The 19,888-nt window shown below is 45.4% G+C and overlaps 1 protein-coding gene across 1 annotated transcript in view; it reads left to right on the top strand.

Annotated features, from left to right (window-relative positions):
- LOC144492818 (connector enhancer of kinase suppressor of ras 2) overlaps window positions 1-19,888 on the top strand; it is a 751,457-nt gene that overhangs the window by 266,625 nt on the left and 464,944 nt on the right. The gene's annotated exons all lie outside the window — the stretch shown is intronic.

Genomic DNA, 19,888 nt, shown 5'->3' with positions numbered 1-19,888 from the left:
ATATAGGATTCTCATGGGGTTTGACAGGGTAGATGTTGTGAGGTTGTTACCCCTTGTGGGGGGAGTCTAGGACCAGAGGGCATACTCTCAAAATAAGGGGTCGCTGCCTATTTAAGACAGATGAGGAAGAATTTCTTCTCTCAAAGGGTAGGGAATCTGTGGAATTCTTTACAGCAGAGAATTGTAGAGGCTGGGTTGTGAAGTATGTTCAAGGCTAGGTGGACAGATTTTTAATCAGTAGGGAATCAAAGGTTATTGGGATAAGGCGGGAAAGTGGATTTGAGGATTATATCAGATCCTATGTCTTATGGTCGTATGGATTTTTAATCAGTTAGTATATGCATAATTACTACTAAATGATATGACAGGCCTTGAAAGAGTAATCCAATAGGTTGAAGGTCAAATTTTTCCGATGTGAAATTACACATTTTGAAAATAATTTTTTTAAAGTTTGTTATTTTAGCTTCTTCATGCATATGCCCCAATCATTTTTTTCGCTATCTGTAAAATATGAAATTAAAAGATTCAGTGATTTTTACTTCCTGGTTTGCTGTCTGTGAGAATACTTCAATATGATTACCCTGCTTGGTGACATCATTGCAGCTATAAATGTGGAGATCTCCTTAACTTGGCATCAGATTCAAACATACCCTGAGAAAGGGGAAAATCCATGCCAGTGAGGTCGGTAGATCTCGGTGGATAGCTTTCTTTGAGCTCAGGGGTGAGCATCATAACTTTGCTGTTGACCACAGAATCCAGCCAAATATTTTGATGTCATTTTTATTTCCTTTTTAAAATCTGTAGAAGAGATGAGACAGGAAGTAAGGATTAATGCATATCTGGTTTTATGCACTTGTGTGGAGGAATAGAGCATCCTCATTCCCCGCTCCTCCCTTGCCAGAACCTGCAAAGGAAGCTTACACACCCCACATGTTGAGCCCTCTGCCCACCGCTGGGTTAATACCAGTGGCAATAGAATGAAGGGCCTCAACTGGTGGTGAGTAAGGAAGGGCATCCATGGGCCTTCCCACCACGGTCTTAACTGGGATGGAGGAGGGAAGATGGCGGGGTCCCCACCTGCCACTCTCACCGATTAAATGTCCCCTCCACTACCAAAATCGCCATGAGGCACGAAACCAGATTCTGCCTCATGATTCACAGAACTCACCTTAGTTTCTATTAACCACCCACCTTTCCAACACTACACTATAAATAGATCATAAATTAACAGTGACATTGGAAAGCAGTCAGTTCAGCAATGTGTTCTTGCAGCTTGTTATCAGTGATGTGGCTACTTTATAACCTGAACTCAAAAAGATTGAATCTAGGTTTAGAATGATCTGAAGTATCTGGTTAATGGAGCTTAATCTACACAGCATTTGTCCATTAAAATAATCCTAACTAGAGTGCTGTTGATACCACAAAGAAAGAAGAACTAACAATTCTGGAGCACACACCTCGGATGTCCGAATGCACTTTGCAAAAAATTACCCTGGAGTGTCATCACCAGTCATTTTCTCGGCAAGTGCAGGAAGCAGTTTGTACATATCATATTTCCACAAATAGCAACAAGTTGATTAACGAGTTAACTTGTTTTAGCGATGCTGATTGAGGAATAAATATTGACCAGCTTGCTAGGAGAGCCTGGGGAGGTGGTTTGGTGGTAATGTCACTGGATTAGTAACCTAGAGGCCCAGATGTTACGAGACAAAATACTTACCTTGATTTAAAATGGGACGCTGTGATCTCCAGTTCCCAGTAAGGCTTGGGCCTTTTGCGTATGCACCAGCTGGGAAATGGCCACATACGTGCAGTTAGTATTTTTTTGCATTTCAGGCCAGAAACTGGCCCTGCGCGTCTGTACAGAAGAAAATATGAACACATGGCATGAAAAGCAGGTCAAGTGACCTGAAGTGGGGCACCATTCCATTCCAGGGCCACACAAGTGCCAGACCATGTCCATCTCCAATGAGAGAGAATTTAACCATCAATCTTTGACATTCAATGGCATTACCATTGCTATCAACATCCGATTACGTTGACCAGAAACTGAACTGCGCCAACCATCTTAATGCTGTGGCTACAAGAACAGGTCAGGAATTCTGCAGTGAGTAACTCACCCCCTGACCACCCAAAGCCTGTCAACCTACAAGGCAGAAGTCAGGAGTGTGATGAAATACTCTCTTCCCCTTGCTTGGGTGGATGCAACTCTAACAACACTCAAGAAGCTCAACACCAATAAGGATAAAGCAGCCCACTTGGTTGGTATCCCTTCCACATTCAGTACCTCCGCCACCAATGAACAGTGGCAGGAATCTGCAGCATCTACAAGATGCATTGCAGGAGCTCACCAAGGCTCTTAAGGTAGCATCTTTAAAACCCACAACCACTGCCATCTAGAAGCATAAGGAGCAGATATGTGGGAACACCAGCACCTAGAAGTCCCTGCCCTCAAGTCACTCACCATCCTGAAATATATCACCATTCCTTCACTGTCGCCAGGTCAAAGCTCTTGAACTCCCTCCCTAATAGTACTGTGAGTGTACCTACTTCACATGGATTGCAGCAAAGAACAAAGAAAATTACAGCACAGGAACAGGTCCTTCGACCCTCCAAGCCTGCACCGACCATGCTGCCCGATTGAACTAAAATCCCCTACCCTTCCGGGGACCATATCCCTCTATTCCCATCCTATTCATGTATTTGTCCAGACGTCCCTTAAAACTCACCATCATATCTGAGTTCCAGGCACCCACCACCCTCTGGGTAAAAAACTTGCCTCTGGGTAAAAACCTTGCCCCTCGCAACTTAAACCTGTGCCCCCTAGTAATTGACTCTTCCAACCTAGAAAAAAGCTTCTGACTATCCATTCTGTCCACGTCCCTCATAATCTTGTAGACTTCTATCAGGTCGCCTCTCAGCCTCCATCGTTCCAGTGAGAACAAACCAAGTTTCTCCAACCTCTCTTCATAGCTAATGCTCTCTATATCAGGCAACATCCTGGTAAATCTTTTCTGTAACCTCTCCAAAGCCTTCTGGTAGTGTGGCAACCAGAATTGAACACTATATTCCAAATGCGGCCTAACTAAGGTTCTATAAAGCTACAACATGACTTGCCAATTTTTAAACTCAATGCCCCCGGCCGATGAAGGCAAGCATGCCGTATGTCTTCTTGACTACCTTCTCCAATTGCATTGCCACTTTCAGTGACCTGTGTACCTGTACACCCAAATCCCTCTGCCTAAGGGTTCTGCCATTTCCTATCTGTATTAAACCTTTCAAAATGCATTACTTCACATTTGTCCGGATTAACTCCATCTGTCATCTCTCCGCCCAAGCCTCCAACTGATCTATATCCTGCTGTATCCTCTGAGGGTCCTCATCGCTATCCGCAAATCCACCAACCTTTGTGTCATCTGCAAACTTACTAATCAATCCAGTTACATTTTCCTCCAAATCATTTATATATTTGATTTGATTTATTATTGTCACATGTATTAACATACAGTGAAAAGTATTGTTTCTTGCACGCTATACAGACAAAACATACTGTTCATAGAGAAGGAAATGAGAGAGTGCGGAATGTAGTGTTACAGTCATAGCTAGAATATAGAGAAAGATCAACTTAATGCAAGGTAAGTCCATTCAGAAGTCTGACAGCAGCAGGGAAGAAGCTGTTCTTGAGTCGGTTGGTATCTGACCTCAGACTTTTGTATCTTTTTCCCAGAGGAAGAAGGTGGAAGAGAGAATGTCTGGGGTGCATGGGGTCCTTAATTATGCTGGCTGCTTTGCCAAGGCAGCGGGAAGTGCAGACAGAATCAATGGATGGGAGGCTGGTTTGCGTGATGGATTGGGCTACATTCACGACCTTCTGTAGTTTCTTGCGGTCTTGGGCAGAGCAGGAGCCATACCAAGTGTGATGCAACCAGAAATAATGCTTTCTATGGTGCATCTGTAAAAGTTGGTGAGAGTCATAGCTCTCATGCCAAATTTCCTTAGTCTTCTGAGAAAGTAGAGGCGTTGGTGGGCTTTCTTAACTATAGTGCTGATATGGGGGGACCAGGACAGGTTGCTGGTGATCTGGACACCTAAAAACCTGAAGCTCTCGACCCTTTCTACTTCATCCCCATTGATGTAGGCAGGGGCATGTTCTCCTTTATGCTTCCTGAAATCGATGACAATCACCTTCGTTTTGTTGACATTGAGGGAGAGATTATTGTTGCCAGTTCACCAGATTCTCTATCTCATTCCTGTACTCTGTCTCGTCATTGCCTAGTCTCGTCATATATTACAAACAGCAAAGGTCCCAGCACTGATCCCTGAGGAATGCCACTTGTCACAGCCCTCCATTCAGAAACGCACCCTTCCACTGCTACCCTCTGTCTTCTATGACCGAGCCAGTTCTGTATTCACCTAGCCAGCTCACCTCTGATCCCATGTGACTTCACCTTCTGCACCAGTATGCCATGCGGGACCTTGTCAAAGGCCTTACTGAAAGTCCATGTAGACAGCATCCACTGCCCTACCCTCATCAATCATCTTCGTCACTTCCTCGAAAAACTTGGTCAAGCTAGTGAGACATGACCTCCCCTTCACAAAACCATGTTGCCTCTTGCTAATATATCCACTTATTTCCAAGTGGGAGTAAATCTTGTCTCGAAGAATTCTCTCCAATAATTTCCCTACCACTGGCGTAAGGTTCACTGGCCTGTAATTACCTGGATTATTTTTGCTACCCTTCTTAAACAAAGGAACAACATTGGCTATTCTTCAATCCTCTGGGACCTCCCCTGTACAGTAAGAAGTCTCACAACACCAGGTTAAAGTCCAACAGGTTTATTTGGTGACAAATACCATAAGCTTTCGGAGCTTGCTGCTCCTAAGGAGCAGCAAGCTCCGAAAGCTTATGGTATTTGCTACCAAATAAACCTGTTGGACTTTAACCTAGTGTTGTGAGACTTCTTACTGTGCTTACCCCAGTCCAACGCCGGCATTTCCACATCATGACCTCCCCTGTAGCCAGTGAGGATACAAAGATTTCTCTCAAGGCCCCAGCAATTTCCTCCCTTGCCTCTCTCAGTATTTTGGGGTATATCCCATCAGGCCTGGGGACTTGAATACCTTAATGTTTCTCAAGAACCCCAATACCTCCTCCTTTTTGATCTCAACATGACTCAAAACTATCTACACACCCTTTCCCAGATTCATCATCCACCAAGTCCTTCGCTTTGGTGAATAATGACGCAAAATACTCATTTAATACCTCGCTCATTTCATCTGGCTCCATGCATAGATTTCCTCCCCTGCCCTTGAGTGGGCCAACCCTCTCCCTGGCTACCCTCTTGCTCTTTATATACATATAAAAAGTCTTGGGATTTTCCTTAATCCTGCTGCCCAATGATTTTTCGTGACCTCTTTTAGCCCTTCTCACTTCTTGCTTAAGTTTCTTTCTACTTTCCTTGTATTCCACACTTGCTTCGTGTGTTCCTAGCCTCCTAGCCTTGACAAATGCTTCCTTTTTCTCTTTAACTCGGCTCACAATATCTCTCTTTATCCAAGGTTCCCAAAACTTGCCATACTTATCCTTCAGGAATGTGCTGGTCCTGAATCAACGTACATTTGAAAGACTCCCACGTGCCAAATGTTGATTTGCCCTCAAACATCTGCCCCCAATCTACATTCTTCAGTTCCTGTCTAATATAGAAGAAGCATAGAAAAACTACAGCACACACCAGGCTCTTCGGCCTCACAAGTTGTGCCGAACATATCCCTACCTTTTCGGCCTAACTATAACCCTCTATCCTATAAAGTCCCATGTACTCATCCAGGAGTCTCTTAAAAGACCCTATTGAGTTTGCCTCCACCACCACTGATGGCAGCCGATTCCACTCGCCCACCACCCTCTGTGTGAAAAACTCACCCCTAACATTTCCCCTGTACCTACCCCCCAGCACCTTAAACCTGTGTCCTCTCATAGCAGCCATTTCTACCCTGGGAAAAAGCCTCTGAGAGTCCACCCGATCTATGCCTCTCAACATCTTATATACCTCTATTAGGTCTCCTCTCATCCTATGTCTCTCCAAGGAAGAAAGACCGAGCTCCCTCAGCCTATCCTCATAAGGCATGCCACTCAATCCAGGCAACATCCTTGTAAATCTCCTCTGCACCCTTTCAATCTTTTCCACATCCTTCCTGTAATGAGGCGACCAGAACTGAGCACAATACTCCAAGTGGGGTCTGACAAGGGTCTTATATAGCTGCATCATTATCCCCGGACTCCGAAACTCAATCCCTCGATTGATAAAGGCCAGCACACCATACACCTTCTTAACCACCTCTTCTACCTGCGGGGCCGATTTTAGAGTCCTATGGACCCGGACCCCAAGGTCCTTCTGATCCTCTACCATACTAAGAGTCTTCCCCTTTATATTGTACTCCTTCATCCCATTTGACCTGCCAAAATGGACCACTACGCATTTATCTGGGTTGAAGTCCATCTGCCACTTCTCCACCCAGTCTTGCATCCTATCTATGTCCCTCTGTAACTTCTGACATCCCTCCAGACTATCCACAACCCTACCAACCTTCGTGTCGTCGGCAAACTTACCAACCCATCCCTCCACTTCCTCATCCAGGTCATTTATGAAAATGACAAACAGCAAGGGTCCCAGAACAGATCCCTGGGGCACACCACTGGTGACCGACCTCCATTTAGAAAAAGACCCATCTATACCCACTCTCTGCCTCCTTTGGGCAAGCCAGTTCTGGATCCACAGGGCAGCAGCCCCTTGGATCCCATGCCCTCTCACTTTTTCTAGAAGCCTTGCATGGGGGACCTTATCGAACGCCTTGCTAAAATCCATATAAACCACATCTACCGCTTTCCCTTCGTCAATGTGTTTAGTCACATTTTTGAAGAACTCCACCAGGCTCGTAAGGCACGATCTACCTTTGACAAAGCCATGCTGAGTATTCTTGAGCATACTAAACCTCTCTAAATGCTCATAAATCTTGTCCCTCAGGATCGTCTCCATCAGCTTACCAACCACTGAGGTTAGACTCACTGGTCAGTAATTTCCTGGGCTATCCCTATTCCCCTTCTTGAAAATAGGAACCACATCCGCAATCCTCCAGCACCTCTCCCGTCTCCATCGATGACGCAAAGCTCATCGCCAGAGGCTCTGCAATCTCTTCCCTCGCCTCCCACAGTAACCTGGGGTACATCCCATCCGGACTTATCTATCTTGATGCCATTCAAAGATTCCAGCACAACCTCTTTGTTAAAGTCCACATACTCAATCTTTTCAGTCCACCGCAAGCCCACAGTACATCCACCCAGGTCCTTCTCCTCTGTGAAAACCGAGGCAAAATACTCATTAAGCACCTCTGCCATTTCTACTGGTTCCGTACAGACTTTCCCGCCTTCACCTTTTATAGGCCCTATTCCTTCACGTCTCATCCTTTTACTCTTCACATATTTATAGAATGCCTTCGGGTTTTCCTTAATCCTACCTGCCAAAGCCTTCTCGTGACCCCTTCTGGCTCTCCTAATTTCCTTCTTTAGTCCCTTCCTACAAGCCGTATACTCATCTGGATCCCTATCTCTCTGAACCTTTTGTACACTTTCCTTTTCTTCTCGACTAGCTCCCGCACAGCTTTCGTGCACCACGGTTACTTTAACCTACCAACTCCTCCCTGTAGAACGTTGTCCTGTAGAACTCTAGACAGACATTCCTTGAAAAACTACCATCTCTCTTCAGTATATTTCCCCAAGAATACCTCCTTTCAATTTACTCCTCTAATTTGCTGCCTTATGTCTTCATATTTCCCCTTATTCCATATAGACGCTTTCCTACCTTGCCTGATCCTCTCTTTTTCCAATGCAAGCATAAAGGAGATAGAGTTATGATCGCTATCCCCAAGATGCTCTCCCACTGAGAGATCTGACACCTGTCCAGGTTCATTGGTCAGTATCAGATCAAGTACAGCCTCTCCTCTTGTAGACTTGTCCACATGCTGTGTCAGGAAACCCTCCCGAACACACCCAACGAACTCCTCCCCATCCAATCCCCTTACCCTAGGGATATTCCAATCTGTGTTTGGGAAATTAAAGTCTCCCATCACAACAACTCTGCTATTATTGCAACTCTCCAGGATTTGTTTCCCTATCTGCTCCTCCACCTTCCTGTTACTATTGGGCGGCCGATAGAAAACTCCCAGCAAAGTGATCGACCCCTTCCCACTCCGAACTTCCACCCACAGAGACTCTGTAGACAATCCCTCCCCCGCATACACCTTCTCTACAGCTGTGACACTATCCCTGATCAGCAGTGCCACTCCACCCCCTCTCTTGCCTCCCTCCCTGTCCTTCCTGAAACATCTGAATCCCGGCACCTGGAGTATCCAGTCCTGTCCCTGAGGCACCCAAGTCTCTGTAATGGCTTCCACATCACACTTCCAGGCATCGATCCACGCTCTGAGCTCATCCCCTTTATTCACTATACTCCTGGCATTAAAGTAAACACATCTCAATCCTTTGGTCTGAGCTCTCCTCTTCTCTATCCCCCGTCCTTCCTCCCTCTTGCACTGTCTTGTTGTACTTGCACAATATTGTTGTACTTAGCCTTCCCCCAGTTTAGTACCTGAACTCTACTTTCCTTTATCCATCAGTACCTTAACGTTTACTGAATTGTGGTCGCTGTTTCCGAATTGCTCCCCCACTGAAACGTCAACCACCTGGCTGGGCTCATTCCCCAATACCAGGTCCAGTATGGCCCTTTCCCGAGTTGGACTATCTATATACTGTTTCAAGAAGCCCTCCTGGATGCTCCTTACAAACTCTGTCCCATCCATGCCCCTAGCACTAAGTGAGTCCCAGTCAATATAGGGGAAGTTATAATCTCCCACCACAACAACCCTGTTACTTGTACACCTTGCCAAAATCTGCCTACATATCTGTTCCTCTATCTCCCGCTGGCTGTTGGGTGGCCTATAGTAAACCCCCAACATTGTGACTACACCCTTCCTATTCCTGAGCACTACCCGTATTGCCTCGCTGTATGAGCCACTCCTTTTACATCCCCCTCTATCCCGCCTGAAACATCTGTATGCAAACAGCTGCCAATCCTGTCCTTCCCTTAACCAAGTCTCTGTAATGGCAACAACATCATAGTTCCAAGTATTAATCCAAGCTCTAAGTTCATCTGCCTTACCTGTTACACTTCTTGCATTGAAACAAATGCACTTCAGTCCACCACACCTTCTCTGAATAGCAATCCCACCCTGCCTGCTGTTTCTCTGAGTCTTACTGGCCCGACTCTCTGGTTCCCCTTCAGTTAATTCATTTTTGCTTTGGCTCCCACCCCCTGCCAAATTAGTTTAAATTCTCCCGTGTGACACTAGCAAACCTCCCGGCCAGAATATTTATGCCTTTCCAGTTTAAATGCAACCCGTCCTTTTTGTACAGGTCCCACCTGCCCCTGAAGAGACCCTAATGGTCCAGATATCTGAAACCCTCCCTCCTACACCAGCTGTTTAGCCACGTGTTGAGCTGTACTATCTTCCTATTCCTAGCCTCACTGGCACGTGGCACAGGGAGTAATCCTGAGATTACAACCCTAGAGAGTCTGCTTTTTAACTTTCTACCTAACTCCCTAAACTGCTGCTGCAGGACCTCATCATTCTTCCTACCTATGTCATTAGTACCAACATGTACCAATGGCTGTTCACCCTCTCCCTTTAGAATGCTTTCTGCCCACTCAGAGACATCCTGGACCTTGGCACCAGGGATGCAACATACCATCCTAGAGACTCTTTCATGTCCACAGAAGCGCCTATCTGCACCCCTCACTATAGAGTCCCCTATAACTATTGCTCTCGTGCTCTTTGTCCTTCCCTGCTTAACATCAGAACCAGCCGTGGTGCCTCTGCTCTGGCTGCTGCTGCTGTATTCCTTGATAGGCCATCCCCCCAACAGTATCCAAAAAGGTATACTTGTTAGAGAGGGGGATGACCACAGGGGCTTCCTGCACTGACTGCCTGCCCCTTCTAGCGGTCCCCCATCTATCTGCCTGCACCTTGGGTGTGACCACGTCTCTAAAGCTCCTATCTATGATGCTTTCCACCATCTTCACGCTCCTAAGTGCATCCAACCGCTGCTCCAACCTATCCATGCGCTCTGTAAAGAGCTGCAAATGGGTGCACTTCCGGATCTCCCACATCTTACAAGTGCAGCACTTAATCCCACTGACCGGCATTTCTAGCACCAACTAAATTATTGAAGAAAATGAATAAGACTCTTACCTTCACTTTTACCTTCTCACAGTGGCCTTTGTTTTGGTTCGAGGAGGGAAACACTAATGTAGTGTTTCGGGCTTACCGCTCCTTGACACCAGATCTTTTTAGTCGATGTTGCTGGGCTGACTTCTCCCAGAATGCACCAGTGACGCCCCTCAGCCCCCTCTAACAGATGCTCTAATTCCCGTTTATCACTGGAGGTGTTCTTCCGCTTCCTACTTCTTAGTAGATGTTGCTGTGCTGGGCTGACTTCTCCCAGAATGCGCCAGTGAAGTCCCTCAGCCGCCTCTACCAGAGTTCAAGCAATTCAAGTAGGCAGCTCAATACCACCTTCTTGAGGGCAATTAGGGATAGGCAATAAATGCTGACTCAGCCCATGAATTAGTAAAAAGGAGGAGGCAGGACGTGGGCAGGTGGACGGGGAGAGAAGTCCCAGGCAGTGACAAAGATAGGGATCAGAAAGAGTTCCAAAAAGTCAAGTTGGAAGAATAGAGAAGAGCGGAGTTAAAGAGAGAGCTGCGAGGAGCTGACCTGAAGCTAAGCAAAGTGGACTTGAGAGGTGCCCTAAAGATTGGTGACTCCATACTGCGAGCTTTTTGGAGTAATGGTGGTCTGTTTGACACAGCCGAGGATCTCAAAATATGCTTGGAGGGTTGAATTCAAGTGTACTTGAAGATCTAGAGAAAGGAAGATTGAAACCCTGTGAGGTGGACCATTGTTGCAGCTGCCCAAGTAGATGTGAAGTTTATAGGAAGCTTCAAGACAAGTTCTTCAAATGTGGAGATTGGAACTCCTTGTAAGAAAGACAAAGAGCGGGATTTTCCAGCCCTTCCAGCCAGCGGGATCCTGCCAAAGTTGATACCCCGCATCAGCTCCCCAGCTTGCGGGATGGGTGAATCACGCAAAATGTAGACTTCGGCGAGTTTGGAGGATTGCATCGACTGCCTTAGTGAGCCACCTCAACTGCAGGAAAACCTGCTGGGGTGGGATTGGGCATGGGGGGGCGGGGGGGGGGGGGGTGTCACACAAAATGATTGGATGGCTGCTGCAAAATTCAGGCCAAAGTTTCAGTGAGACTTGTTGGCTCACAATGTGGCAAACACCTGGGCGGGGGTGGGTTGTTGAGAAATCTGTGAAATATGTTTTAGTTGCATATGTCATTTACTTTGGAGTGTGGTGTATCTGACCACAGTTTGCCTGTTAATTCAATTGTGCTTCACATTTATCCTGAATATTGGACTATAAGATAAATATTGTGAATTGTTTTATCTTCCTGAATTTGCATATATCTGTCGTGATATTGCTGGGGTAAAGGGATATAGGGAAATGAAATCATCATCTTATGTTTGTATTGAGATACTTACAACCATTTTTGTCTGATGTAATATATTTATTTTTTCTTGTTTAATTTGTGTTTTATTCTTTGTATTAAAAGTTCAGTATCAGCAGACTCCTGAAAATTTGTTCAGTAGTTTCCCTACAGAATTTTATGGGCAAAAAAAAGTTAGGACCTATCAAGCCAGGTTTCACTCTGGGATCTGACCTGTCCTATTAACATTAGCTGGGATTACAACAGGTTAATGATAATCCAGACCCACAGCAGTGTGGGTGACTGTTAACTGCCCTCTGAAATGGCATAGTAAGCCACTCAGTCTCAGGCAGTTATTGATGGGCAACAAATGCTGGTCCTGTCAGTGAAGCCCTCATCCCATCAAAGAAGAAGAAAGAAAGGATAGATGAATGTCTTGATTTCACCTCACCTGAGAGATGGCACCTCCAAAGCATGACATTCCATCATCTCCAACAGTGATAGCGAAATTATGTCCTCAAATCTCTATTGTATGATATATGTTGACCATATGAGTACACGTCAATGCATTTAGCACTCCACAGTGATTTCCTCTTGTTCTATCTCATATTCATTGACTTGCTGTTCAGTGAAAAAGTTCACAGTTAAATAACACCTTCTCTATTCTCTCAGGAGATACATGCTTTACATACAATGAATTATTTTGAAGTGCAGTCATTGTTGTTCTGTTGCTAAACATGGCAGCCAATTTGCAAACAAGGATGTGAACAGTCAATTAATCTGTTTTTTGTGGTTTGATTAAGGGTGAAATGTTTGCCTGGATACTGGGAGAATTCCATTCTTCTCAAAGTGATACAGGATTTCTCCATTTTTGTCCATGAGGCCCCGTACAATTTATTTCGTATTTTTGGGCTTGTGAATGGAAGTTGCTTTAAGCTCTCATTAAATGAATTGAGTTATGTGCAATTATTGGTTGATAACTGTTATGATCCCTGCTGCTGCTGTTAATACTGGACAAGTCAGTGCCCAGAGTGAAATCTGGCTTGATAGATTCGAGCTCTTTTTTTTAGAAACTGTGAAGGGGAGTTATCGAACAAATTCACAGGAACCTTTTTTTAAAAACAAATTTCATGGGATGTGCACATTGCTGGTTAGGCCAGCATTTATTGCCCATCCTTAACTGTCTTCTTGAACTGATGCAGTCCCTGTGGTGTAGGTTGTGTGGTCCTTGTGGTGTGAGACTAATTGGACAACTCCTTCAGAAAGCCAGCAAATACAGTGAACCAAACTATGCAGAGCCAGTTCAACAAAAAGATTTTGAGAATGTCTGTTAAGGTTAAGGACTTGATATTCGGGTTAAAACAGAAACTGTAACCCAGTTAACCAATCTCATCCAGTGAAGAGCATCCTGCCTACAATCTCATCAGAAACACTGAATCGTTGGCTGACATGCAGGAATTTAGCATGTAGAGTCAAAAGAAACATTTTTCAGCTTGCTAAATTTGCTGATAAAGCACAAATGCCTTTGTGACAGAGACATAGGGGCTGATTTTACCAAATCGGCTCTAAGTGCCGGGTGCGGTCGTAAATCAGACCCGCGCCCGGCAGCCGCGCTCCAGCGCCCCCATACGCCTTTTTTCGGCACGGGTCCAATGGGCGGGGCCTAGCGCATTTGCATCTGTCGGAGCACCGACCTGCGCATGCGCAGTTTGAAGCCGACAGCACTCAGCGCGTCTGAGCGCGAAAGTCAAAGGCAGCGTTGACAGCACTGCTATCTGCACTGCCTTTGACTTTCCTGGTGGGGGGGGGGGGGGATAGGGGGATCTGATGTCTCTTCCCTGTGGGGGGGGGGGGGGGTGGTAGTATGTGACGTCTCTTCCTGAGGGGAGTAGGGGGGAGGATCTGACATCTCTTCCCTGAGGGAGGGGTTGGGGGGGGATATGACATCTCTTCCCTGAGTGGGGGGGGGATGTGATGTCTCACCCCTGGGTGGGGGGGAGGAGGATGTGATGTCTCTTCCCTTGGGGCGGGGGGGGGGGGGGAATGTGACATCCCTTCCCGGAGGGGGGCGGGGTGGGAGGGGATGTGACGTCTACGCCCCCCCCCCCCCCCCCCCCCCAGGGGGAGAGACGTCACATCCCCCCCAACCCCCCCCTCAGGGAAGAGACGTCACATCCCCTCCCGAACCCCCCCCCCCACCTCAGGGAAGAGATGTCACATCACCCCCCCCCCCCTCAGGGAAGAGACGCCACATCCCCCCCTACCCTCCCCCTCAGGGAAGAGATGTCACATCCCCCCCCCCCACCCCCTCAGGGAAGAGATGTCACATTCTCCCCCCCCCCCCCCCCCCCCCAGTGAAGAGACGTCATTCTACCCATCAGGACCCCCGGAGCAAGGCCAGGATCCAGGATCGCAAGATGCTTTCGACGGACACCAGCGATCAAGGTAGGTCGGGACCCCGGGGGGTCCGATCCCGGGGGGTGGGGGGGAGGTGCTGCTGGCGGGGTTTGCGTCCCAGGGTGGTCCGATCAGGGGGGGGGTGGGCTGCCGGGGTGGTTCGCGGGGGCGGTCCGCGAAGGGTGGTCGGGGGCGATTCGGCGGTTCAGTTGCTGAGTTGAAGCCCTATCGGACTTGAATTCAGCAACACGGTAAATGCGCGGGCGCCGATCGGATTGGAGCCTGGTAAAGTGGGAATCCTTGGGTAAGTTGGGCGCGGGCTTCATTATGCCGATTTAAATGCATGCAAATGCATTTAAATCGACCCGCTGGCCGATTCGGGCGCGCACCGGATCGGCCGTTGGTAAAGGCACGATTGGCCTTGGGTCGGGTCTGGACCGTGTTTTAGGCCCGACGCCCAACTTTACCACGATTCTGCGCCCGAAAACGGGTGCGAAACTTTGGTAAAATCGGGCCCATAGACAGTTTAAAATGAGATGGTTAGTGTTCAGTGCGATTGTCAAAGCCAAATTTACTTCTAGATTTGTCACCCAATTCATTTCAGTCTACTTTTAAGAACATGAAGATTTGAATAAAAGCAACGAAAGACGATGGACAAGAAAATTGAACAGTAAGAAGTCTCACAACACCAGGTTAAAGTCCAACAGATTTATTTGGAATCACGAACTTTCAGAGCACTGCTCCTTCATCAGGTCACCTGATGATGGAGCAATGCTCCGAAAGCTTGTGATTACAAATAAACCTGTTGGACTTTAACCTGGTGTTGTGAGACTTCTTACTATGCCCATCCCAGTCCAAGGCCGGCATCTCCACATCAAGAAAATTGAAGGTGGTGGTGAGTTACCTTCTTGAACCACTGCAGTCCCTGTGCTGTAGGTACATCCATTGTGCTGTTCGGGAGGGAGTTCCAGGATTTTGAACAGTGACAATGAAGGAAGGGTGATATATTTCCAAGTCAAATGTTGCATGGCTTAGATGGGAACTTCTAGATGGTGGTGTTCCCATGTATCTGCTGCCCTTATCCTAGATGGTAGCAGTCATGGGTTTGGAAGGTGTTTTCTAGGGAGCCTTGGTAAATCCCTGCAGAGCATCTTGTAGATGGTGTGCACTGCTGTGACTATGTGTCAATGATGGAGGGAGGGACTGTTCACATCCTTGTGAATGGAGTGTCAGTCAAGTGGACTACTTTGTCCTGGTTGGTGTTGAACTTCTTGAGTGTTGTTGGAATTGTACTCATCCAGGCAAGTGGTGAGTATTCCATTATACTCTTGACTTGCGCCATGTAGATGGTGCACAAGGCTTTGGGGAGTCAGGAGATGAGTTACTCACCACAAGATTCCTAGCCTGTAACTTGCTGTCGTTGTCACAGTATTTGGATGGTTAGCCCAGTTCAGCTTTTGATCAATGTTAACCCCCAGGATGTTGGTAGGAGGAATTCAACTTTGGTAATGCCATTGAATGTCAAAGGGCAATGATGAACTTTTAATAAAGTATTTATCAAAACAAGAAATTTGAACTGTATCACACCAGATCAAAATGTTGGAAAAATCGCAATACAAGAAGACGATTCAAATTCCCATATTTCTTTACCTCAAGTACTTTTACAGACACACAGAGCAGTGAGGAGTTACTATAAGTTTGACATAAAGGCTTCTTGCTTGGTACTGGTGCACTTACAAACGGTTTTCTTCCGTTGAATTCCTGAGCACTCACTTGATGCTTCTCACTCAACTCGTATCTCTTTCCGAGACACCCAAAAACCTAATTTTAAACTCAGTGTGGGGTTTTCCAGCCCTTCCTGTCAGTGGAATCTTCTGGTCCCACTGAAGGCGACATGCCCATGGTGGGACAGGTGAGCCACGCAAAATGCCGTAGATGTTGGCAGAACTGGAAGGTTCTGCTGGCAGCTGATGATGAGCTGCCTCTGCTGCTGGAAAACACAATGCAGTGGAGGGGCTGGAAAATCCTGCCCACTCTTTCTTCAACTGAAGTGCAAACAGATTAGCTCCCTGAACTCTCTCCCTTTGGTATCTCTGCTAAACTGATCACTTTACAGAGTCCCATAACTCATTAGTCTTGCAGTTTTTCTTCTGAGCTGAAAAAAAATCCATCCTCTCTTTCTGACCCCAGTGGGCATTCCCTCTCATCTCTTGTATTTCTGTGTCTGGGTCACTGGATCTCTGTCGCTAGGCAACAGTAAAGCTTTTCTAGGTTGTGTTTTATTTCCAAAATCACTGAACTTACAACACCCCCTGAAACCCTCTCTTTAACCTCAGGGATTGTAAACCTTAATTAAAAACGTGATTTTTACAAACAAGCACAAGGCTGAAATGAAAACATTTTAGCCAAAAGTCTATCCAGATAATGAGGCACCAAGTTTCAAAAAGAAAACCTAAATGTAACTGAAACCATTTTTACCTGACACATAAATATTTGCATTCAACTGAAAATTATACATTGTTCATAACACAAATAATTTGTTTCTGTTTGTAAGGGGAAATTTCTTGCTTCCTACCAGCATAAAAGACAAGCAGACATGAGTACAGTACAAAAAGGCAACACAAACTTTATTCCCTGTCCAAAATAAAAAACAGTAAGAGTTTTAACAACACCAGGTTAAAGTCCAACAGGTTTATTTGGTAGCAAATGCCATTAGCTTTCGGAGTGCTGCTCCTTCGTCAGATGGAATGGAAGGAGCAGCACTCCGAAAGCTAATGGAATTTGCTACCAAATAAATCTGTTGGACTTTAACCTGGTGTTGTTAAAACTCTTACTGTGTTTACCCCAGTCCAACGCCAGCATCTCCACATCAAAATAAAAAACCACAGGCCTGGGGGAAGACAGCTGCTAGCCAACTGCTTCCCCTGGCCAGTGTGCGCTTTACAATTTATAGGGTTTTGAACTTCGCGCCAAACGTATGATAATTCAAGCAGTTGCTGATAGCATGAATGGGACCCATGTGGGTTATTGTCATTTACTACAAGTTATGTGATCAGCACCTACTAAAACAAATAACACAAAGCAGTGACACAATAGCGAAGTTTTGAAAAGCCATTTTAGATAGGTGGAATTGATCTGTGGCTAATGATGAAGTGATCCTATTTCCCCTGGGCTGATCTCTTTCTGGAGGGTTCCCTTTGTGATTTGAACTTCTTGCATTATCTAATCAGTTGAGCTATTGTCTATGTTTTCCCTGCCTGGAGTCTAAAGTGATTAAGACTGTCTGAAGTGATTAGGGGGTGCAAGGAACCTCTCCATGAGTCATCGCATTGCTGTGAGCTGCTGACAACATTTCCCATCATTCATTACCGGGCAACATAAATTTGATATAAACGCGTAAAATGTCCGTGATATTAAGCATAAAAGTCGTCCCCTTCACTGTTCATCACACTTTTCTCCCTTCAGTTGGCTGTTAGCTGATATATTATGCAACAGACACACAATCTCTATTGGTGAACTCTCATCCCCTCCTACAGTGGTGACCTGGCTTCAGAAAACATATTTTAAAATGAGATTTAAAAATGATGGATAGAGGATGGTTCTATTTTGAAGCCCCCTCTCTCTGTCACTTACCTTCCATTGCAGCCTATAATTGATCCTATCAAGCTGGAAGGCCCCTGATTGGCCCTCCACCTTTGAGACCCCACCTACCTAAGGGATTTTCACAGTAACTTAATTGCAGTGTTAATGTAAGCCTACTTGTGACACTAATAAATAAACTTAAACTTACCTGAAGAACTTGCCAGCAAGAGACCTGTCACCAGGCCAATTATTGGGGTGCCTTGAAAATTGGAACATGTGACTGTTTCTCCAAGCCAGGGATGGGATTGGCCAGCAAAAACAGTCTCACTCTCTGTTCCCTATCCGCAGATGGAAAATTGGAAAATTGAACTCAACATTTCCCTTGAATCCGTGCAGTTGAGTAGCTTAATTGAACATAAATTGTTATTGACTGGAACATGGCCTCTGGATTACTGAATTTCTCATTAGGTTATTCTTCTCTCAGCTGTGCGCAGTTGCAGTTTTGCTGATGAAAGCTCTGGAATTTGCTTTCTGAGATTGAAGCATTAATCTTTTAACTTTGTTTTAGTTGTTTAACTTTGATGCATAATTTACAGTGGAGCCCCATTAACCTGCAGGGTCATTTACAATGAGTGTTGGGTAGATTTTCTCTTACAGTGGGTGCTGGGTTATTTTCTGTCCAGCTGAAATTATTTATTTAAGGGATGAATGATGCTTTGGACCAGTTATTTCACACATTCTAATCATCATAGTTTGTAAATTCTGAAGTGATATCTTGTCACGCCGTATGGTTGCCTGTATATTAGAAATGCAGTTTTCTCCACTTTATCAAAATGGTATAATGGAGATGAGAAACCTTACACAAATGCATTACGTAACATTAAGAATGTTAGTTTCGCAGGTTAGATGTTATTGAGAAAAGTGTACATCAATTATGTAATCAAGCAGTCCAAACTGGGCCAGGCCGCAAAGAGTAATGTAAAGTCATCTGGCCATGAAAACATGCCCTGTACACAACTCCAATTTGCTGCTTCTTCCAATGTCTAAGTGGATTTTCAGGAGTTTTATTTTCATTGATCAGTCAGATGGAAATAGCACAGAATCCAATTGAGGTCCTCCATAATGCTATTAGGAAGTCACTATTGTCTGTGAGAGTATTCTAATGTCATTTAATAAAGGACCGTGAAACATGAACGGATAACCTTTTAAAATATTAAATCAGGCTTTCTCTTTCTTGGTGTCCAATTTTGTGAATTGTATGAGCAAAATTGTGTGTTATGTGTTAAAGTAGTCAATACTTGCACTGTCTCAGAGGGCAGAGTAGTGGTAACCATCTCCCTTCCTTTTTGTCTAATGAAGCTGCCTGTAATATAAATGAACAGCTCCATTGCCAGCAGAAATTCTAATACTAGATTTATTCACTAACAAAGTGCAAAATGTTCACTTAAAACTTTGCTAAATTAATATCGCGGTGTCTGTTTGTTACTGAATACACAGTGTGCAGTAAAACGAGGCAGCAACATTATAAATCAGATGTGAAAGTTGGGGTTTTCTTCAGAATATGAGACAGAAATGGTGGTGAAATTGTTTCAACTGGAAGCCTGTGACCAGCGGTGTGCCTCAGGGATCAGTGCTGGGCCCACTGTTATTTGTCATTTATATTAATGATTTGGTTGAGAATATAGGGGGCATGGTTAGTAAGTTTGCAGATGACACCAAGATTGGTGGCATGGTGGACAGTGAGGAAGGTTATCTCCAATTGCAGTGGGATCTTGACCATTTGGGCCAGTGGGCTGATGAATGGCAGATGGAGTTTAATTTAGACAAATGTGAGGTAATGCATTTTGGTAGATTGAACCAGGGAAGGACTTACTCAGTTAATGGTAGGGCGTTGGGGAGAGTTACAGAACAAAGAGATCTAGGGGTACATGTTCATAGCTCCTTGAAAGTGGAGTCACAGGTGGACAGAGTGTTGAAGAAGGCATTCAGCATGCTTGGTTTCATCGGTCAGAACATTGAATACAGGAGTTGGGACATCTTGTTGAAGTTGTACAAGACATTGGTAAGGCCACACTTGGAATACTGTGTGCAGTTCTGGTCACCCTATTATAGAAAGGATATTATTAAACTAGAAAGAGTGCAGAAGAGATTTATTAGGATGCTACCGGGACTTGATGGATTGAGTTATAAGGAGAGGCTGAATAGACTGGGACTTTTTTCTCTGGAGCGTAGGAGGCTGAGGGGTGACCTTATAGAGGTCTATAAAATAATGAGGGGCATAGACAAGGTAGATCGTCAATATCT

Source organism: Mustelus asterias, chromosome 4 (genome assembly GCF_964213995.1).
Source record: "Mustelus asterias chromosome 4, sMusAst1.hap1.1, whole genome shotgun sequence".
Taxonomy (NCBI): Eukaryota; Metazoa; Chordata; class Chondrichthyes; order Carcharhiniformes; family Triakidae; genus Mustelus; species Mustelus asterias.
Note: the sequence above shows the minus strand (reverse complement) of the source record. Positions and strands in the feature narration are given on the sequence as shown.